Source organism: Pseudophryne corroboree, chromosome 3 (genome assembly GCF_028390025.1).
Source record: "Pseudophryne corroboree isolate aPseCor3 chromosome 3, aPseCor3.hap2, whole genome shotgun sequence".
NCBI lineage: Eukaryota > Metazoa > Chordata > Amphibia > Anura > Myobatrachidae > Pseudophryne > Pseudophryne corroboree.
In genome coordinates, this window is record NC_086446.1 from 583,802,331 (window position 1) to 583,824,458 (window position 22,128).

At 47.8% G+C, this 22,128-nt stretch overlaps 1 long non-coding RNA gene across 1 annotated transcript in view; it reads right to left on the reverse strand.

Moving 5' to 3' along the window:
- Positions 1-22,128, reverse strand: part of LOC135058043 (uncharacterized) — a 911,901-nt gene that overhangs the window by 824,340 nt on the left and 65,433 nt on the right. The window lies entirely within an intron of this gene.

Consider the following 22,128-nt stretch of genomic DNA (forward strand, 5'->3'; position numbering starts at 1 on the left):
ATGTTTTTCTATTGGGGTTGAGATACTTGCAAATATTGCAATGTCCACATTTGTAGGACCCAATGCATCTGGGTAAGGTATGCTGGTTCTCTTCAGGAGGTAGTTCCCGTAACATGCTGGGTGCAAGGATATCTTTAAGGTTTCTCGATTTCCGAAATACGAGTTCCGGTTGTGTCGGGAGGATATCCTTAAGGATTGGATCCATAAGGAGTATGGGCCAGTGGTTTCTTAATGATTTTCTGATTACATGTTCATGGTTGTTGTAGGTACACACACACTCATGCCAGGCATTGGAGGGACATATATATAGATATATAAACACACACATACACACTTACACACATATATACACAAAGTGGCCGAAATGGAAATTTTGAAGTGGGGGTATGGAAAAGTGAAGGTTGCAATTATGTGCGCGCCGCGCTCTGGAAAAGGGGGCGTGGCCACTCAAAAGGGTGCGTGTCTTTCAGTGTAGTTTACCAATAGTAGGACCCCTTTTTCCACTTTAATTTTGAGTGTGACTCCAAATCCAGACCTCCATGGGTTAATAAATTTGATTTCCATTGATAATTTTTGTGTGATTTTGTTGTCAGCACATTCAACTATGTAAAGAACAAACTATTTAATAAGAATATTTCATTCATTCAGATCTAGGATGTGTTATTTTAGTGTTCCCTTTATTTTTTTGAGCAGTGTATATATATATATATATATATATAAATACACACACACACACACACACACACTCATGCCAGGCATTGGAGGGACATATATATATATAGATATATAAACACACACTAACACACATACACACACACACACACATACTTACACACATATATACACAAAGTGACCGAAATGGCGGTATGGAAAAGTGAAGGTTGCAATTATGTGCGCGCCACGCTCTGGAAAAGGGGGCGTGGCCATTTAAAAGGGTGCGTGTCTTTCAGTGTAGTTTACCAATAGTAGGACCCCTTATACTATCCAGTACTGGTGCCCCTTTCACATTATAACACACAGAATGACCCAAAATTCACATTATACCACACAGAAAGAGCCAAAATTCACATTATAGCACACGGTATGAGCTGAAATTCACATTATAGCAGACAGAATGAGCCTAAATTCACATAATAGCACACAGAATGAGCCGAAATTCACATTAGAGCACATGGTATGAGCCGAAACGAACATTATAGCACACGGTATGAGCCAAAATTCTCATTATAGCACACAGTATGAGCTGAAATTCATATCATAGCACACGGTATGAGCTGTAATTCACATAATAGCACACAGAATGAGGTGAAATTCACATTATAGCACACAGAATGAGCCGAAATTCCCATTACAGCACAGGGTATGAGCCGAAATTCACATTAGAGCACATGGTATGAGCCGAAATTCACATTATATCACACGGTATGAGCCGAAATTCACATTATAGCACACGGTATGAGCCGAAATTCACATTATAGCCCACCATATGAGCAAAAATTCACATTATGTCACATGGAATGAGACAAAATTCAGGGAGAGTGACAGCAGGAATATAGAGACAGGGACAGGGAAAGTGACAGTAGGGACATAGGGACAGGGAAAGTGACAGCAGGGACATAGGGACAGGGAGAGTGACAGAGGGACAGGGAAAGAACAGCAGGGACATAGGGACAGGGAGAGTGACAGAGGGACAGGGAAAGTGACAGCAGGGACATAGGGACAGGGAGAGTGACAGAGAGAGGGACAGCAAGAGCATACAGTAGGGACTAGGGAGAGAGAAAGGCAGTAGGGTAAGATTAAGATTACCTATTTAGCAGTGGCGGTGCTGAGGATGCTGTGGTCTGCGGTTCGGTGGATGAGGAGGCTGTGGTCGGCATGGTGTGGAGGAGACGGAGGTGCAGAGCAGGACTGAGGGTGGCGGCGGTGTAGCAGAGGAGGAGGCAGAGGGCGGTGGAGCAAGGAGGAGGAGGCTGTGATCGGCGGCACTGCAGCTCCTATGACGCGGCACTACTATTTCAAATCTGCCGCAGACCATCAGCCAATCAGGAATGCGGCGGCGGGAGTCTTCAGACTCAGTGCTCGAAGAAGTGCCGGTATGCCATACTGTTGTATACCTGCCCACTTCGAGCACTGTATATATATATATATATATATATATATATATAAGAGATGGAATTTTTTTATATTTATTATTCAGGTCTACGCTAGTGTAATGTGTTAGATATTTGTTAATGAAGTGATATGTCTGTAAGTTTGTTTCTGATGAAGTGTAGTCACTATGTTCACTGTTTCATTGTGAAGCTTTTCCTCACATCTTATTAGCTGTTTTGACTGTTTTAAATATTTGTTGTTTTGGTTGTCATGGTGACTCATACGCGCTGTGCGTTTCTCCCATACCCTTCCGACGCAGGTCCCGTGGGTTCCCCGCTTCCGGGGACGTCAGCGGATGGAAGCCGGAAGTGTTCAGATGGGTCCCGGAGCTGCGGCCGGCGGCGGGCGGGAGAAAAAGCAGTCTGTGAGTATAAATGTTTTTGTTTTATCTGTACGCATGTTATCCTGATGACGGGGTGAGACCCCCCGAAACGTTGATCCATTACTTAAAGAGTTTCCACTTTACAAATCTGGAAGTGCCGCCTCTTTTGTCTTGCCATATATATGTGTGTGTGTGTGTGTGTGTGTGTGTGTGTGTGTGTGTGTGTGTGTGTGTGTGTGTGTATATATATTAGTGATGAGCGGGTTCGGATCCTCGGAATCCGAACTCCCCCGAACCTCACCCATTTTACACGGTTCTGAGGCAGACTCGGATCCTCCCACCTTGCTCGGTTAACCCGAGTGTGCCCGAACGTCATCATCCTCAGTGGCAAACGCAGGATTTTGTAAGGGGGGTTTCCAAATAATCGGGGCAGCCAGATGCCGGGCAGAAAAGCGGGGGGGGGGGGGGGCAGATGCTGGGCAGAGAGAGGGGGGCAGTCAGAATTTGGGAAGAGAGATGGGGGTGGACGGTAGTACAGTGTCCGCACAGACTTAACCGTTTATGCTATCCTTTCCCAATTGTCAATATAGAATGTTATTATTATTATCACAAGGGAGGTGCACCCAGGAATAGAATGTTTATATATGTAAACAGAAAAAGGGCAAGTATTCCTTAACGGGGCACTCACGGATCACTTGTATTCTTCTATACAACTATAAGTCACTCCTAGTAGTAGTGACCACTGATTTTTAAAATATAACTTTTATTATATATATTTAAGACAGGCAAAATATACACAAAACATAAAATAGTGACAAAATGTGCAAATGAAATTAAATTGATAAAGAAAAGATGTTACAATTTTATTTCACTGTTAAGGGCCCTACACACTTTGCAATACGCCTCCAAGCTGCCCGACTGCGGATACGGCCGACGGGCGACGCGGTGGTGGTGGGGGGGTAGTGACGGGGGAGTGAAGTTTCTTCACTTCCCCGTCACCCAGCTCCATAGCAGTGCAGGCAAATATGGATGATCTTTTACACCGCACAGCAACACGGGTTATGCACGTTCATGTGTAATAACCCGTGTTATATGCTGGTAGTGTAAAAAGGGTATTTTTTTACTCTAGAGCAGGCTTTTTCAACCAGTGTGCCGTGGCACATTAGTGTGCCGCGACCGGTTGCAAGGTGTGCCGCGGAGCCAGATCAGCTTCTTGCACCTTCAGAGTGAACTGTTGGCCCGGGCTCTTCTTAGAGGATCAGTCGTGCTCTGGACGTGACCTATGCCTTGAAGACACAGTGGTGTGATATCATAGGTCACGGCCGCCGTGTCTCACCACCTAGAAAGCCCACCCGTCTGCATACACATCTTCCAATGACTGCATGCATACACAGCTTTCCTTGCCCACCCACATCCACACCTGCCCGACCGCCCACTGTTCAGTATTCGCAGCACTCCACTATGAACAACGCCCACCACTGAGGGAAAGGGAGGAGGACAGCTGACCGGTAGGAGCTAATATTTGTTATTTTATTTCTCCTGTGGGGAACAATAGGATTTATGTGGGGAGAATAAGGATTTATGGATTTATGGGGGGAACAATGTGAATAATTCATGTGGGGAGCAACATGATTTATGTGAAGAGCAATGTGATTGTTATTTCCGTGTAGGCCAATGTATGTGTGGATTTTTTTTACTGTGACGGCCAATGTGTGTTTGTTTGTTTTTTCTGTGGGGAACGAATGGTGTGCCTTGGCAGTTTTAAAATATTGTTCAGTGTGCCGCGAGTGAAAAAAGGTTGAAAATCACTGCACTAGAGGGAATAAATCATGAACTACCCTCTAAAGTTATAACTGTGTACTATTATGTTTGTCTAAGTGTATCCGTATGTTGCAAACTGCTAGTTAAATTGAGTCATGAGCCGCACTCCACAGTTCTAGTTACTTGGTACTGTAACAGAAAGAGGGGGACACAAATACTGGGTAGAAGGGTGGAGGTGGAGACAGATGCTAGGCAGAGAGAAGGGGGCAGACAGATTCTGGCCAGAGAGAGGTGGTGGACAGATGGTGGCCAGAGAGAGGGTTGGCGGGTGGTGGGCAAAGAGGGGGAGACAGATACTGGGCAGAGATAGAGGGGGACAGATGCTGGGCAGAGAGAGGGGGGAGACAGATGGTGGGCAGAGAGTAGGGGGAGATGATGGTGGGTAGAGAGTGGGGACAGATGCTGGACAGAGAAAGGGGAGAGACAGATGGTGGGCAGAGAGTATGGGGAGACAGATGGTGGGGAGAGAGTGGGAACAGATGCTGGACAGAGAAAGGGGAGAGACAGATGGTGGGCAGAGAGTATGGGGAGACAGATGGTGGGGAGAGAGTGGGAACAGATGCTGGACAGAGAAAGGGGAGAGACAGATGGTGGGCAGAGAGAGGGGGGAGACAGATGGTGGGGAGAGAGTGGGAACAGATGCTGGACAGAGAAAGGGGAGAGACAGATGGTGGGCAGAGAGTATGGGGAGACAGATGGTGGGCAGACAGAGGGGGGAGACAGATGGTGGGGAGAGAGTGGGAACAGATGCTGGGCAGAGAAGGGGTGGCAGATGGTGGTCAGAGAGTATGGGGAGACAGATGATGGGGAGAGAGTGGGAACAGATGCTGGACAGAGAAAGGGGAGAGACAGATGGTGGGCAGAGAGTATGGGGAGACAGATGGTGGGGAGAGAGTGGGAACAGATGCTGGACAGAGAAAGGGGAGAGACAGATGGTGGGCAGAGAGTATGGGGAGACAGATGGTGGGGAGAGAGTGGGAACAGATGCTGGACAGAGAAAGGGGAGAGACAGATGGTGGGCAGAGAGTATGGGGAGACAGATGGTGGGCAGACAGAGGGGGGAGACAGATGGTGGGGAGAGAGTGGGAACAGATGCTGGGCAGAGAAGGGGTGGCAGATGGTGGTCAGAGAGAGGGCGGGATAGATGGTGGGCAGAGAGAGGGGGGAGATAGATGGTGGGCAGAGAGAGGGCGGGACAGATGGTGGGCAGAGAGAGGGGGGAGATAGATGGTGGGCAGAGAGGGGCTGGCAGATGGTGGGCAGAGAGGAGTGGCAGATGGTGGGCAGAGAGGGGGGGACAGATGGTGGGCAGAGAGGGGGGACAGATGCTGGGCAGAGAGAGGGGGAGGCAGCTGGTGGGCAGAGAAGGGGGGAACACACATGGTGGGCAGAGAGGGGGGACAGATGCTGGGCAAAGAGAGGGGGAGGCAGCTGGTGGGCAGAGAAGGGGGGAACACACATGGTGGGCAGAGAGAGGGGTGGCAGATGGTGAGCAGACAGGGGGACACAGATGGTGGGCAGAGAGGGGGGGAGACAGATGGTGGGCAGAGAGGGGGGACAGATGCTGGGCAAAGAGAGGGGGAGGCAGCTGGTGGGCAGAGAAGGGGGGAACACACATGGTGGGCAGAGAGGGGGGACAGATGCTGGGCAAAGAGAGAGGGAGGCAGCTGGTGGGCAGAGAAGGGGGGGCACACATGGTGGGCAGAGATAGGGGTGGCAGATGGTGAGCAGACAGGGGGACACAGATGGTGGGCAGAGAGGGGGGGGAGACAGATGGTGGGCATAGAGGGGGGACAGATGCTGGGCAAAGAGAGGGGGAGGCAGCTGGTGGGCAGAGAAGGGGGAACACACATGGTGGGCAGAGAGGGGGGACAGATGCTGGGCAAAGAGAGGGGGTGACAGCTGGTGGGCAGAGAAGGGGACACACACACATGGTGGGCAGAGAGGGGGGACAGACGCTGGGCAGAGAGAGGGGGAGGCAGCTGGTGGGCAGAGAAGGGTGACACACACATGGTGGGCAGAGAGGGGGGACAGATGCTGGGCAGAGAGAGGGGGAGGCAGTTGGTGGGCAAAGAAGGGGGGAACACACATGGTGGGCAGAGAGAGGGGTGGCAGATGGTGAGCAGACAGGGGGACACAGATGGTGGGCATAGGATATAGAGAGACAGAGACAGAAGCAGTGAAAAGAGGGTTGCAGCTATAGGCAGGAGCTATGGGAATATGAGCATTAACCGTAGGGACAGAGGAGGCAGGATGATTACTCACAGATGGGGACCATGCCGAGAGATCCTCGATGTTCCAGGGGTAAGGAAAGCAGGTCACGTGTCAGTCTTGTCCATTCAGGGGCTCTTCTAATTAGCATGTGCCGAGCTCTTCCAATCAGAGCTCAGCACATGCTCTTCTGATCCCTGTGCAGACTCATAGATAGGGAGAGACTCGGCACCAGTGAGTGAGAGATATGCATTTGCAGGGATTTCCCTGCTGCTGCTGCCAGAGAATGAATTGTAGCAGAGGGCTCCGGAACGCACCTGATTTCCCCTCTCCCACAGGTCATAAACTAGACGCTACCAGGTCATTGTGAGAAATAAAGACAGCTTTTTAAATAAAAAAAAAAAAAGACCCTAAAAGACTACATGCAGACAGCCCATTGGGTGTTTGCCTGTATTGCTGTGTCAGGTTCCGGCACTGGTCCCGGCGTGCACTGGCCCTCCCTCTGGCCCTGTTCGGTCACTCCATGCTCCTCACCTCAAATCCGATAGCGTCTAGTTTACCTCCCCATGCTGAGAACTCAGCTTCCTGAGAGGAGCTGCGCGGTGCGCTCCTGCTTCAGCGTCCTTTACATGCAGCCAGCCGCCAGCCTTCCACTGTCACTGTACATGTAAGGAGGCAGCTGCTGCAGACGGGCCATAACGCTGCTGGAGCTATGGACTGTGTTTAAAAAAAATTAAAAATCGGTCAGCTCTGCGATAGATCGGCGATCAGGGGGGTTTCTAGGTACTCGGAAACCCCCCCTGCGTGCGCGTATGATCCCACTGTCGGATTCTCGCGAGATTCGTATTCTATATAAGGAGCCGAGCGTCGCCACCATTTTCACTTGTGCATTGGAGATGATAGGGAGAGGACGTGCAGCGTTCTCTCAGTTGTGTTCAGTGTGCTGCAAATATCTGTGCTCAGTGTGCTTGCAAATATCTGTGCTCAGTGTGCTGAAAATATCTACGTTCTCTGCCTGAAAAACGCTCCATATCTGTGCTCAGTGTGCTGCAAATATCTGTGCTCAGTGTGCTTTATTGAGGGGACTGGGGACCACCAGTATTATATAGTAGGAGGACAGTGCAGAGTTTTGCTGACCAGTGACCACCAGTATTATACGTTCTCTGCCTGAAAAACGCTCCATATCTGTGCTGCATTGTAGTATATAGTAGGAGGACAGTGCAGAATTTTGCTGTGACCACCAGTATATATATAGCAGTACGGTACAGTAGTCCACTGCTCTACCTCTGTGTCGTCAAGTATACTATGCATCCATACCTGTGGTGCATTTTAGTTGTGCGCAGTATATATAGTAGGAGGACAGTGCATAATTTTGCTGACCACCAGTATATAATATATAGCAGTACGGTACAGTAGTCCACTGCTCTACCTACCTCTGTGTCGTCAAGTATACTATCCATCCATACCTGTGGTGCATTTAAGTTGTGCGCAGTATATAGTAGGAGTACAGTGCATAATTGTGCTGACCACCAGTATATAATATATAGCAGTACGGGAAAGTAGTCCACTGCTCTACCTACCTCTGTGTCATCAAGTATACTATCCATCCATACCTGTGGTGCATTTTAGTTGTGCGCAGTATATATAGTAGGAGGACAGTGCATAATTTTGCTGACCACCAGTACATAATATATAGCAGTACGGTACAGTAGTCCACTGCTCTACCTACCTCTGTGTCGTCAAGTATACTATCCATCCATACCTGTGGTGCATTTTAGTTGTGCGCAGTATATATAGTAGGAGGACAGTGCATAATTTTGCTGACCACCAGTATATAATATATAGCAGTACGGTACAGTAGTCCACTGCTCTACCTACCTCTGTGTCGTCAAGTATACTATCCATTCATACCTGTGGTGCATTTTAGTTGTGCGCAGTATATATAGTAGGAGGACAGTGCATAATTTTGCTGACCACCAGTATATAATATATAGCAGTACGGTACAGTAGTCCACTGCTCTACCTACCTCTGTGTCGTCAAGTATACTATCCATCCATACCTGTGGTGCATTTTAGTTGTGCGCAGTATATATAGTAGGAGGACAGTGCATAATTTTGCTGACCACCAGTATATAATATATAGCAGTACGGTACAGTAGGCCATTGCTATTGATATATTACTGGCATATCATTTCTTTCATTTTTCTTTGCATCATGTGCTGTTTGGGGACTATTTTTTAAATCTGCCATCCTGTCTGACACTGCAGTGCCACTCCTAGGCCAGGTGTTTGTGTCGGCCACTTGGGTCGCTTAGCTTAGCCATCCAGCGACCTTGGTGCACCTATTTTTTTCTTTGCATCATGTGCTGTTTGGGGACTATTTTTTGAAGTGCCATCCTGTCTGACACGGCAGTGCCACTCCTACATGGGCCAGGTGTTTGTGTCGGCCACTTGGGTCGCATAGCTTAGCCATCCAGCGACCTTGGGGCACCTCTTTTTTTCTTTGCATCATGTGCTGTTTGGGGACTATTTTTTGAAGTGCCATCCTGTCTGACACTGCAGTGCCACTCCTAGATGGGCCAGGTGTTTGTGTCGGCCACTTGGGTCGCTTAGCTTAGTCATCCAACGACCTTGGTGCAAATTTTAGGACTAAAAATAATATTGTGAGGTGTGAGGTGTTCAGAATAGACTGGAAATGAGTGGAAATTATGGTTATTGAGGTTAATAATACTATGGGATCAAAATGACCCCCAAATTCTATGATTTCAGCTGTTTTTGAGGGTTTTTTGTAAAAAAACACCCGAATCCAAAACACACCCGAATCCGACAAAAAAATTTCAGGGAGGTTTTGCCAAAACGCGTCCGAATCCAAAACACGGCCGCGGAACCGAATCCAAAACCAAACCACAAAACCCGAAAAAATGTCCTGTGCACATCACTAATATATATATATATATATATATATATTTGTGTGTGTATATATATTATATATGTATGTATGTGAGTGTGAGAGTGTGCGTGTGTTTATATATATATATATATATATATATAATAAGAATTTACTTACCGATAATTCTATTTCTCATAGTCCGTAGTGGATGCTGGGGACTCCGTAAGGACCATGGGGAATAGCGGCTCCGCAGGAGACTGGGCACAAAAGTAAAAGCTTTAGGACTACCTGGTGTGCACTGGCTCCTCCCCCTATGACCCTCCTCCAAGCCTCAGTTAGGATACTGTGCCCGGATGAGCGTACACAATAAGGAAGGATATTGAATCCCGGGTAAGACTCATACCAGCCACACCAATCACACCGTACAACCTGTGATCTGAACCCAGTTAACAGCATGATAACAGAGGAGCCTCTGAAAAGATGGCTCACAACAATAATAACCCGATTTTTGTAACAATAACTATGTACAAGTATTGCAGACAATCCGCACTTGGGATGGGCGCCCAGCATCCACTACGGACTATGAGAAATAGAATTATCGGTAAGTAAATTCTTATTTTCTCTAACGTCCTAAGTGGATGCTGGGGACTCCGTAAGGACCATGGGGATTATACCAAAGCTCCCAAACGGGCGGGAGAGTGCGGATGACTCTGCAGCACCGAATGAGAGAACTCCAGGTCCTCCTCAGCCAGGGTATCAAATTTGTAGAATTTAGCAAACGTGTTTGCCCCTGACCAAGCAGCTGCTCGGCAAAGTTGTAAAGCCGAGACCCCTCGGGCAGCCGCCCAAGATAAGCCCACCTTCCTTGTGGAATGGGCATTTACAGATTTTGGCTGTGGCAGGCCTGCCACAGAATGTGCAATCTGAAGTGTACTACAAATCCAGCGAGCAATAGTCTGCTTAGAAGCAGGAGCACCCAGCTTGTTGGGTGCATACAGGATAACAGCGAGTCAGATTTTCTGACTCCAGCCGTCCTGGAAACATATATTTTCAGGGCCCTGACAACGTCTAGCAACTTGGAGTCCTCCAAGTCCCTAGTAGCCGCAGGCACCACCATAGGTTGGTTCAGGTGAAACGCTGAAACCACCTTAGGGAGAAACTGAGGACGAGTCCTCAATTCCGCCCTGTCCGAATGGAAAATCAGATAAGGGCTTTTACAGGATAAAGCCGCCAATTCTGACGCGCGCCTGGCACAGGCCAGGGCCAACAGCATGACCACCTTCCATGTGAGATATTTTAACTCCACAGATTTAAGTGGTTCAAACCAATGTGACTTTTGGAACCCAAAAAACTACATTGAGATCTCAAGGTGCCACTGGAGGCACAAAAGGAGGCTGTATATGCAGTACCCCTTTTACAAACGTCTGAACTTCAGGGACTGAAGCTGGTTCTTTTTGGAAGAAAATTGACAGGGCCGAAATTTGAACCTTAATGGACCCCAATTTCAGGCCCATAGACACTCCTGTTTGCAGGAAATGTAGTAATCGACCCATTTGAATTTCCTCCGTCGGGCCTTACTGGCCTCGCATCACGCAACATATTTTCGCCAATGCGGTGATAATGTTTTTCAGTTACATCCTTCCTGGCTTTGATCAGGATAGGGATGACTTCATCCGGAATGCCTTTTTCCTTCAGGATCCGGCGCTCAACCGCCATGCCGTCAAACGTAGTCGCGGTAAGTCTTGGAACAGACAGGGTCCTTGCTGGAGCAGGTCCCTTCTTATAGGTAGAGGCCACGGATCCTCCGTGAGCATCTCTTGAAGTTCCGGATACCAAGTCCTTCTTGGCCAATCCGGAGCCACTAATACAGTGCTTACTCCTCTCCATCTTATAATTCTCAGTACCTTGGGTATGAGATGGCAGAGGAGGGAACACATACACTGACTGGTACACCCATGGTGTTACCAGAGCATCTACAGCTATTGCCTGAGGGTCCCTTGACCTGGCGCAATACCTGTCGAGTTTTTCCCAACTGTTTATAATCATGTGGAAGACTTCTGGGTGAAGTCCCCACTCTCCCGGGTGGAGGTCGTATCTGCTGAGGAAGTCTGCTTCCCAGTTGTCCACTCCCGGAATGAATACTGCTGACAGTGCTATCACATGATTTTCCGCCCAGCGAAGAATCCTTGCAGCTTCTGCCATTGCACTCCTGCTTCTTGTGCCACCCTGTCTGTTTACGTGGGTGACTGCCGTGATGTTGTCCGACTGGATCAACCCCGGCTGACCTTGAAGCAGAGGTCTTGCTAAGCTTAGAGCATTGTAAATGGCCCTTAGCTTCAGGATATTTATGTGAAGTGATGTCTCCAGGCTTGACCATAAGCCCTGGAAATTCCTTCCCTGTGTGACTGCCCCCCCAGCCTCGCAGGCTGGCATCCGTGGTCACCAGGACCCAGTCCTGAATACCGAATCTGCGGCCCTCTAGAAGATGAGCACACTGCAACCACCACAGGAGAGACACCCTTGTCCTTGGTGACAGGGTTATCCGCTGATGCATCTGAAGATGCGACCCGGACCATTTGTCCAGCAGGTCCCACTGGAAACTTCTTGCGTGGAATCTGCCGAATGGGATTGCTTCGTAGGAAGCCACCATTTTTCCCAGAACCCTTTCATTGATGTACTGAGACTTGGCTCGGTTATAGGAGGTTCCCGACTAGCTTGGATAACTCCTTGACTTTCTCCTCCGGGAGAAACACCTTTTTCTGGACTGTGTCCAGGATCATCCCCTAGGAACAGAAGACGAGTCGTCGGAATCAGCTGCGATTTTGGAATATTGAGAATCCAATCGTGCTGCCGCAACACTACCTGAGATAGTGCTACACCGACCTCCAACTGTTCCCTGGATCTTACCCTCATCAGGGAATCGTCCAAGTAAGGGATGACTAAAATTCCCTTCCTTCGAAGGAGTATCATCATTTCGTCAGAGGGAGACATCGGTAAAGCCGACTTTAGGAAACGGCGAGGGGGAGACGTCTCGAATTCCAATTTGTACCCCTGAGATATCCCTTGAAGGATCCAGGGGTCTACTTGCGAGTGAGCCCACTGCGCGCTGAAATTCATTGAGACAGGCCCCCACCGTGCCTGATTCTGCTTGTAAAGCCCCAGCGTCATACTGAGGGCTTGGCAGAGGCGGGAGAGGGCTTCTGTTCCTGGGAACTGGCTGATTTCTGCAGCCTTTTTCCTCTCCCTCTGTCACGGGGCAGAAATGAGGAACCTTTTGCCCGCTTGCCCACGAAAAGACTGCGCCTGATAATACGGCGTCTTCTTATGTTGAGAGGCGACCTGGGGTACAAACGTGGATTTCCCAGCTGTTGCCGTGGCCACCAGGTCTGAAAGACCGACCCCAAATAACTCCTCCCTTTAATAAGGCAATACTTCCAAATACCGTTTGGAATCCGCATCACCTGACCACTGTCGTGTCCATAACCCTCTACTGGCAGAAATGGACAACGCACTTAGACTTGATGCCAGTCGGCAAATATTCCGCTGTGCATCACGCATATATAGAAATGCATCTTTTAAATGTTCTATAGGCAATAATATACTGTCCCTATCTAGGGTATCAATATTTTCAGTCAGGGAATCCGACCACACCAACCCAGCACTGCACATCCAGGCTGAGGCGATTGCTGGTCGCAGTATAACACCAGTATGTGTGTAAATACATTTTAGGATACCCTCCTGCTTTCTATCAGCAGGATCCTTAAGGGCGGCTATCTCAGGAGAGGGTAGAGCCCTTGTTCTTACAAGCGTGTGAGCGCTTTATCCACCCTAGGGGATGTTTCCCAACACACCCTAACCTCTGGCGGGAAAGGATATAATGCCAATAACAATTTAGAAATTATCAGTTGTTATCGGGGGAAAACCACGCATCATCACACACCTCATTTAATTTCTCAGATTCAGGAAAACTACAGGTAGTTTTTCCTCACCGAACATAATACCCCTTTTTGGTGGTACTCGTATTATCAGAAATGTGTAAAACATTTTTCATTGCCTCAATCATGTAACGTGTGGCCCTACTGGAAGTCACATTTGTCTCTTCACCGTCGACACTGGAGTCAGTATCCGTGTCGGCGTCTATATCTGCCATCTGAGGTAACGGGCGCTTTAGAGCCCCTGACGGCCTATGAGACGTCTGGACAGGCACAAGCTGAGTAGCCGGCTGTCTCATGTCAACCACTGTCTTTTATACAGAGCTGACACTGTCACGTAATTCCTTCCAACAGTTCATCCACTCAGGTGTCGACCCCCTAGGGGGTGACATCACTATTACAGGCAATCTGCTCCGTCTCCACATCATTTTTCTCCTCATACATGTCGACACAAACGTACACACACAGGGAATGCTCTGATAGAGGACAGGACCCCACTAGCCCTTTGGGGAGACAGAGGGAGAGTTTGCCAGCACACACCAGAGCGCTATAAATATACAGGGATAACCTTATATAAGTGTTTTTCCCCTTATAGCTGCTGTATCTTTAATACTGCGCGTAATTAGTGCCCCCCCTCTCTTTTTTAACCCTTTCTGTAGTGTAGTGACTGCAGGGGAGAGCCAGGGAGCTTCCCTCCAACGGAGCTGTGAGGGAAAATGGCGCCAGTGTGCTGAGGAGATAGGCTCCGCCCCCTTATCGGCGGCCTTATCTCCCGTTTTTCTATGTATTCTGGCAGGGGTTAAATGCATCCATATAGCCCAGGAGCTATATGTGATGCATTTTTTGCCATCCAAGGTGTTTTTATTGCGTCTCAGGGCGCCCCCCCCCAGCGCCCTGCACCCTCAGTGACCGGAGTGTGAAGTGTGCTGAGAGCAATGGCGCACAGCTGCGGTGCTGTGCGCTACCTTATTGAAGACAGGACGTCTTCTGCCGCCGATTTTCCGGACCTCTTCAGTCTTCTGGCTCTGTAAGGGGGCCGGCGGCGCGGCTCTGGGACCCATCCATGGCTGGGCCTGTGATCGTCCCTCTGGAGCTAATGTCCAGTAGCCTAAGAAGCCCAATCCACTCTGCACGCAGGTGAGTTCGCTTCTTCTCCCCTTAGTCCCTCGGTGCAGTGAGCCTGTTGCCAGCAGGTCTCACTGAAAATAAAAAACCTAAAACTAAACTTTTCACTAAGCAGCTCAGGAGAGCCACCTAGTGTGCACCCTTCTCGTTCGGGCACAAAATCTTAACTGAGGCTTGGAGGAGGGTCATAGGGGGAGGAGCCAGTGCACACCAGGTAGTCCTAAAGCTTTTACTTTTGTGCCCAGTCTCCTGCGGAGCCGCTATTCCCCATGGTCCTTACGGAGTCCCCAGCATCCACTTAGGACGTTAGAGAAATATATATATATAGTGTTCACTCTAGGAGTGAAAAGGGGCATGGCGTGGCCACGCAAATTAGGGGGCGTGGCCACGCCCACGTCATTTTAGGGGGTGGTGCGGACCACAGACGCTTCTATAGAGAGCGTCTGTGGCCGGCGGCGTCACTGTTGGGGGCGTGCCCAGCACCTCCGTCGGTGCTGGGCTCCCCCAAGCTCTCTCCCAATGCGTGAATGGATGCCGGGCGCATGCGCACGGCATCTATACACGCCGGGAGGGCAGGAAGCGGGCGGCTGTTCTAGTAGGGCGCTGCAAAAGGGGCAGGGCGGGTTTTGCCTGCTAAAAAACGGGCAGGGGGCGGCGCCCTGCTAAAACAGCCTAGAGTGAACACTATATATATATATATATATATTTGTAGAGGCAGCACCTTTGTTCCCCCTTCCCCTGGTAGATTCTTAACCACCGGCAGGCAGCAGCTGGAGCCACTGTAAGGCTCCGGGGTCCAGCATCGCAACGCATTCTGTGAGCTCCAGCAGCAAGGGCTGCTGGGAGCTATAGTTTATGCAGCGTTTTTATTTAATGCGGTGCAGCGCTGGACCCCGACGCCTTACAGTGGCTCCAGCTGCTGCCTGCCGTGGTTGAGGAACTGCCAGGGGAAGGGGGAACAAAGGTGCAAAGTGTATCTACCTCCTGGCCTTGGGTGGCAATGTCGGGTGGCGTCCCTACTCAGCTGGCGCCCCTGGCGAATGCCATCCTGGCCAATAGGTAGATACGCCTCTGCTAGCAAGGCAAACAAATAGCTTACAAACAAATTAATAATTATATATATATATATATATATATATATATTAAATTGGGTTGTATGTTGGTGCAAATAGGTAAATCCAGGTTATCTGACGTAGGTACACACACGTTTATGACCTGGGGTTTTCCCAGGTATGACCCAGGTTGGCTGCAGAATTACAAGGGGATTGGTCTATGACCAAGGAACTTCATTGATTTAACGGATGCAGCAGATGTTATTGCAATGATATAACACGGTGACAACCTTGTTCCACAGGGCACAGAAAGGTTTAGGGGTATGTTCAATTGCTGTCGGATCCGACAGTTCCTTATTCAATTTGCGGACATTTTCGCCCATTTGTAGTCCCGTTTTTGACAGGCCAATCCAACTTTTTAAAAAGTCAAATAGGCATGGGCGAAAATGGGACAAAAACGTGCAAAATTCAACAAAAATCGTGTTCGCCGCCGATACACTTCTTCGACATGGTCGAATTTTCCAACTAGTTGAAAAAACAGGGCTTCAATTGAATATGACGAATGTAAATTCGCCTGAAAAACCAGGTAAAAATGGCCGTTTTTTCACCTGGTCGGAAATTCCGACCACAACTGAATATACTCCTTGGTGTGAAATGTGAAAATTGGCGTTTTGCCTGGCCCAAAATGTGGCGTGAACAGGCGCAACTGGGGTTGAACCCATGATTAATATCCTTTTGTCAGTCCCAGGGTTAAGAGAGGGTTATAAGTGACTGACTCATTGACATGGTTTTGTGATTTTTGTGCTATCCTGGAAAATAGATGTACAGCAACGTTAATCTTACATTGATTCTGCTGTAATGGCTTCTTTGTTTAATTACAGTATACAAAAAATATGATTGTTAACCACTGAAATTAAATTAAAGCTTATTGGTAACCGAATCTAACATTCTGTTTCTGAATCCCTTTTAGGTATATATATGTAAAATATAAATGTAATCAATAGACATGTGAGCTGCTATTACTAATCATGAAAGAGAACTATGATTTACCAGGGGCATTCCTAAAGGGCTACATCAGTGCTGGTGCTCCCGCAGTCCTGCTTTTGCACAGGTGGTACCATCAAAATTACTGAGCCAGTGAATCCAACACCTGTTTTTTCCTTTAAACTGGTAATATTTTAGCATTTTAGGGATGCATTATGACACCAATTATTCACTCATGAAATATATAGAAAGATTTAGATGGAAGATTATTCTTTTATCCCTTTATTCTTTTTCTTTAAATGGGCCATATATTACCTATTTTACATCTTTGATATTGTCAGTTTGCTTCTAACTGTTCCCACATCTGCTGGGCAGCTATTCTATATATCAAACACACTTTTTAGTTGACGTAATCAGCTGTTGATTGAACCATTTGTTAAGTTTGTATCACATTTATACAATACTTTCTAGTAGATGGCTCCAAAAAGCAAATAAAAAAAAAACTACAAGGAAATAAGGTTTGGGTTCCCCCAGAATGTCCCAGATGCTGAACATTTTTCTCTTAAAACATATAACAAGTATGCAGTGTGTGAACTGGGCCATGAGTATGTTTCTGGACAATCTCGGCTTACTATCGCTATACTAAGTGACTTCCTTAAAACCAAGAAATCAGTTTACTCTCCTACGCTGACGTAATGGAAGGTGCGTGGCTACTGATGGATTGTCATACTATCCCACAAGGGTACATGGGAAAGCCCCAGTGGGCCCCACTGCCTGAGGGCCCACTCCCTCCTTTAGGGTACATGATGTAGCAGGACCACTGATGAAAATTCATCATCCTGCCAATCAAAATGGATGGGCCTTAACATAATAAAGACAGTTCCTGCAAGTGGTTGGAATGGCATTGTAGCTCTGCTTTTATTGACCAACCTACATTTACGTCACCCCAGTGGTAGGAGTTTAAAACTTGTTATGACAGAAAGTTAAAATCAAACACAACACAGCCCGGTCTGACTGGGCTAATGATACAATACAGAGAGCAATATAGTGACCAGCATACCACACACATAAAGGGAAAAAAAAGTGGTGCTTCCAGATTCACTGCAGCTGTGCATAGTCCATATAATATTCAGGGGCGCTTTAAGAGAGGAGGCGGGCCCTTCCTCTCTGCCGGCAGCGCTGGAGAGTCTGAGCACTAGACGTCTCAGACTCTACTGCGCATGCACAGATCACTATGAAAAATGGTGCGACGACCATTTTCCTAGTGATTTCTCTATTGCCCATGTGCAGAACACTGTGAAAATGGCCACTGTGCCATTTTCACAGTGATTCCACAGCGCTGCTGATGTCGGCGCAGGACTCCGGAGGGGTAAGTATTCAAATAATGGGTGCAGTGTGTGCGGTGGGTGTCTCCTCTGGACTTAGGGGCCTGTGTGCATGATACACACTGCACCCATTATAGATACACCAGTGATAATACAGGTTGAGTATCCCATATCCATATATTCCGAAATACGGAATATTCCGAAATACGGACTTTTTTGAGTGAGAGTGAGATAGTGAAATCTTTGTTTTTTGATGGCTCAGTTTACACAAACTTTGTTTAATACACAAAGTTATTAATAATATTGTATTAAATGACCTTCAGGCTGTGTATACAAGGTGTATATGAAACATAAATGAATTGTGTGAATGTACACACACTTTGTTTAATGCACAAAGTTATAAAAAATATTGGCAAAAATTACCTTCAGGCTGTGTGTATAAGGTGTATATGTAACATAAATGCATTCTGTGCTTAGACTTAGGTCCCATCACCATGATATCTCATTATGGCATCTAATTATTCCAAAATACGGAAAAATCCGTTATCCAAAATACCTCTGGTCCCAAGCATTTTGGATAAGGGATACTCAACCTGTATTATAGTCAGACTATTATCCAAAATTAAATAGATATATAAATATTTACACAAGCACACTCTAAATATACAGCTTTTAAAAATCAGGTAGCAACCTGAAAAATTCCAAAGGCACGAAAGAAAAAATTAACTGCGCAAAGGTGTGTGATGTCACAATCAGGTATATTTAATAATAAGTGATATGAATGTAAGAATGGTGTGAGAGTAGAGAAATAATTTTATTACTGATATAAAAATATTTATTGAAAAAATTGTAACACATTTATGAAAATAAAGTGTATAAAGACATACAACCTGAGCTGCAGCTAAGTAAGTCAAGATAGGTAACACAGGGTGATATTGGTATATATCAATTCCGTCTCCACATACAGTAGCTTGTCTCTCAGATAGAGGTGAAATGTAAAAGGGAACGAGTATCTTCCTGCCACACTTGTATAGGGAAGCAGTCACAAATACTGAGATGTTCTGAATGTAGCTTAGTGCAGTCTAAGCATGCTCTGGTTCTTTACATGGCCTCCCCACTGAGGTAATTTCATTCTAGCAGTTATCACTATAATGCTTTAAAACAGGTGATGAAATTTTTCACTTTTACATCATTAAAAAAAACTGCTATGGGTGATCGCTGAGGACCACGTAGCCACCTTGTACAATTGTTCAGCGGACGCGCCTCGGCGGCCCACCCAAGAAGGTCCAACAGACCGAGTAGAATGGGCTTTGATAGCAGCAGGAGCTGGGAGTCCGGCCTGCGCATAGGCTTGTGCAATCACCATTCTAATCCATCTGGCCAAGGATTGCTTATTCGCAGGCCAGCCACGTTTGTGAAAACCAAAAAGTACAAAAAGGGTATCTGACCTCCTGATAGAGGCAGTCCTCTCCACATAAATACGGAGAGCCCTTACCACATCCAAAGACCACTCTTTGGAAGACAAACCAGAAGAAATAAAGGCCGGAACTACAATCTCTTGTTTAAGGTGAAAAGATGACATAACCTTAGGCAAATAACCAGGACGAGTTCTAAGAACTGCCCGGTCACGGTGTAATATCAGAAAGGGTGGACGACAGGACAGAGCATCTAGGTCTGACACCCTACTAGCAGAGGCGATAGCCAGTAGGAATAGAACCTTGACCGTGAGCCATTTAAGGTCCACTGACTCAAGAGGTTCATATGGAGACTCTTACAAGGCATTCATAACAACAGATTCTATGGTGCCACAGGAGGGACATAGGGAGGCTTAATCTGCAAAACACCCTGAGTGAAAGTATGAACGTCAGGAATAGATGCAATTTTTCTCTGAAACCACACCTACAAGGCAGAGATACAGTATGAACCTTGAGGGAGGCCAGACGAAGGCCTAAATCCAGTCCTTGTAGAAAATCCAGAAGTCTGAAAGTACTGAATTTGTAAGCATCGTAATTCTTAGCAGCACACCAGGTGAAGTAAGAATTCCAGACCCTATAATAAATCCGTGCAGATGCCGGTTTGCGGGCCTACAGCATAGTTTGGATAACCGCCTCCGAGAATCCTTTGGCCCATAGGAGTGAAGCTTCAAGAGGCACACCGTCAAAGCCAGTCTGGCCAGGTGTGGATAGACACAAAGGCCCTAAACGAGGAGGTCTGGGTGTTGAGGAAGTAGAAGAGGGCGCTCTATCGATAGACCCTGCAGGTCTGAGAACCAATGCCATCTTGGCCATGCTCGAGTGACTAGAAGTAGTATTCCTCCTTCTTGTTTGAACTTCCGCAGTACCCTAGACAGGAGTGACACTGGAGGGAACACATATGGCAGCTGAAAGTTCCACGGAATTGCCAGTGCGTCCACGAATGCTGCTTGAGGATCCCTGGTTCTTGATCTGAAGACCGGAACTTTGTGATTGTGTCGAGACGCCATCTGGTCTACATCTGGTAGACCCCACTTGTCCACCAGGAGTTGAAATACTTCCTGATGAAGACTCCACTCTCCGGTGTGAACGTCCTGACAACTGAGGAAATCTGCTTCCCAGTTCAGGACTCCGGGAATGAACACTGCTGATATTGCTGGCAGATGGCGTTCCGCCCAATGAAGGATTTTTGACACTTCCATCATTGCCATGTGGCTTCGAGTGCCACTTTGATGGTTTATGTATGCCACCGTGGTGGCATTGTCTGACCATACTTGAACAGGCCTGTTCTGTATTAGAAGCAGGGCGAGATTCCAGAATGTTTATCGGGAGGAGTGATTCCTCCATGATCCACCGACCCAGGAAAGAGTGTTGCTCCAACACCATGCCCCAACCCCTCAGACTGGTGTCCATAGTCAGTAGGACCCAGTTGGGGATCCAGAAGGGACGGCCCCTACTCCCTGTAGCCACCAGGTCAGCGACAGCCGATCCTCTGGAGTCAAGGAGATCATGTGAGACCTGATCCGATGAGGTAGGCCGTCCCACTTGGAAAGGATTAACCTCTGCAGAGGGTGGGAATGAAATTGAGTGTACTCTACCATGTCAAACGCCAACACCATGAGGCCTAGCACTTGCATCACCGAGTGTATCGACACTCTTGGCAGAGAGAGGAAGGTTCTGATCCTCTCCCGAAGTTTCAGGACCTTCTCTGGAGACAGAAACAGCCGTTGACTGTGTGTGTCCTGCAGTGCCCCCAGGTGCACCATGCTTGTTCAGTGATTTGATGTTGAGTATAGGCCAGAAAGACCCATTGGGTTTCGGGACTAGAAACAGGGTCGAGTAGTATCCTCTGCCTCTGTGGGACAAAGGTACCGGCACCACCACTCCTGTATCCAGGAGAGAACGCACAACCAGTTGTAGAGCTTTTGCCTTCAACGAATCCAAAGGAATAACCATTGTGCAGAACTGGCGCAAGAGACGTCTCTTGAAAGAGACTACGTACCCGTGAGAGACAACTGCTCACACCCATCCACCTGAAGTGGTCTTCAACCAGATCTGGGTGAATCGCAGAAGTCGGCCTCCCACCCTGGGGTCCCCCAGGGGGGAGGCCCGTCCCGTCATGCAGCAGGCTTGTCGTGTTTAGAAGCAGGCTGACGGGCTGCCCAGAAATGTTTTGCCTTGGGCTTAGTGGTTTTGGGAGCACGAGATTGTCTCGGGTATGCCTGACCTTTTGCTTTCCCTTGAGGTCGAAAGGAGCGAAAAGTGGTACCTTTTGCCTTCTGTGCAGAAGGATTAGTATTTGAGAGAAAAGCAGCCTTAGCAGCCACTAAGTCAGTCACAATTTTATTAAGATCTTTGCCAAATAGTATGTCCCCCTTAAGAGGGAGTACCTCCAAAGTCTTTTTGGAGTCCAGGTCCCCCTTCCATGACCTCAACCACAGAATACGGTGAGCCAGGATGCACGTAGTCGATGCCTTGACCACCAACACACCCGCCTCAGAGGACGCCTCCTGAATGTAATAGACGGTGGTGGTAATATGAGACAGGTATTGTCTGGCAGTGTCAGAGATATCCTGAGGCAGCTCTTCCTCTAATGCCTGAACCCATGCTTCAATTCCTTTTGCAGCCCAGGAGGCTGCTATTGTGGGTCTATGTACAGCACCTGTAAGGGAGTAAATAGACTTCAGGCATCCCTCCACATGCTTATCTGTCGGTTTCTTCAGTTAGGTGACAGTGGTGACACCACGAGATGGGTGACATGGGAATCCCCCTGCGGTGAGTTTTCCCACTTGTTACATAACTCTGAAGGGAGGGGATAGCGAGCTACCATCCTTTTAGATAAGG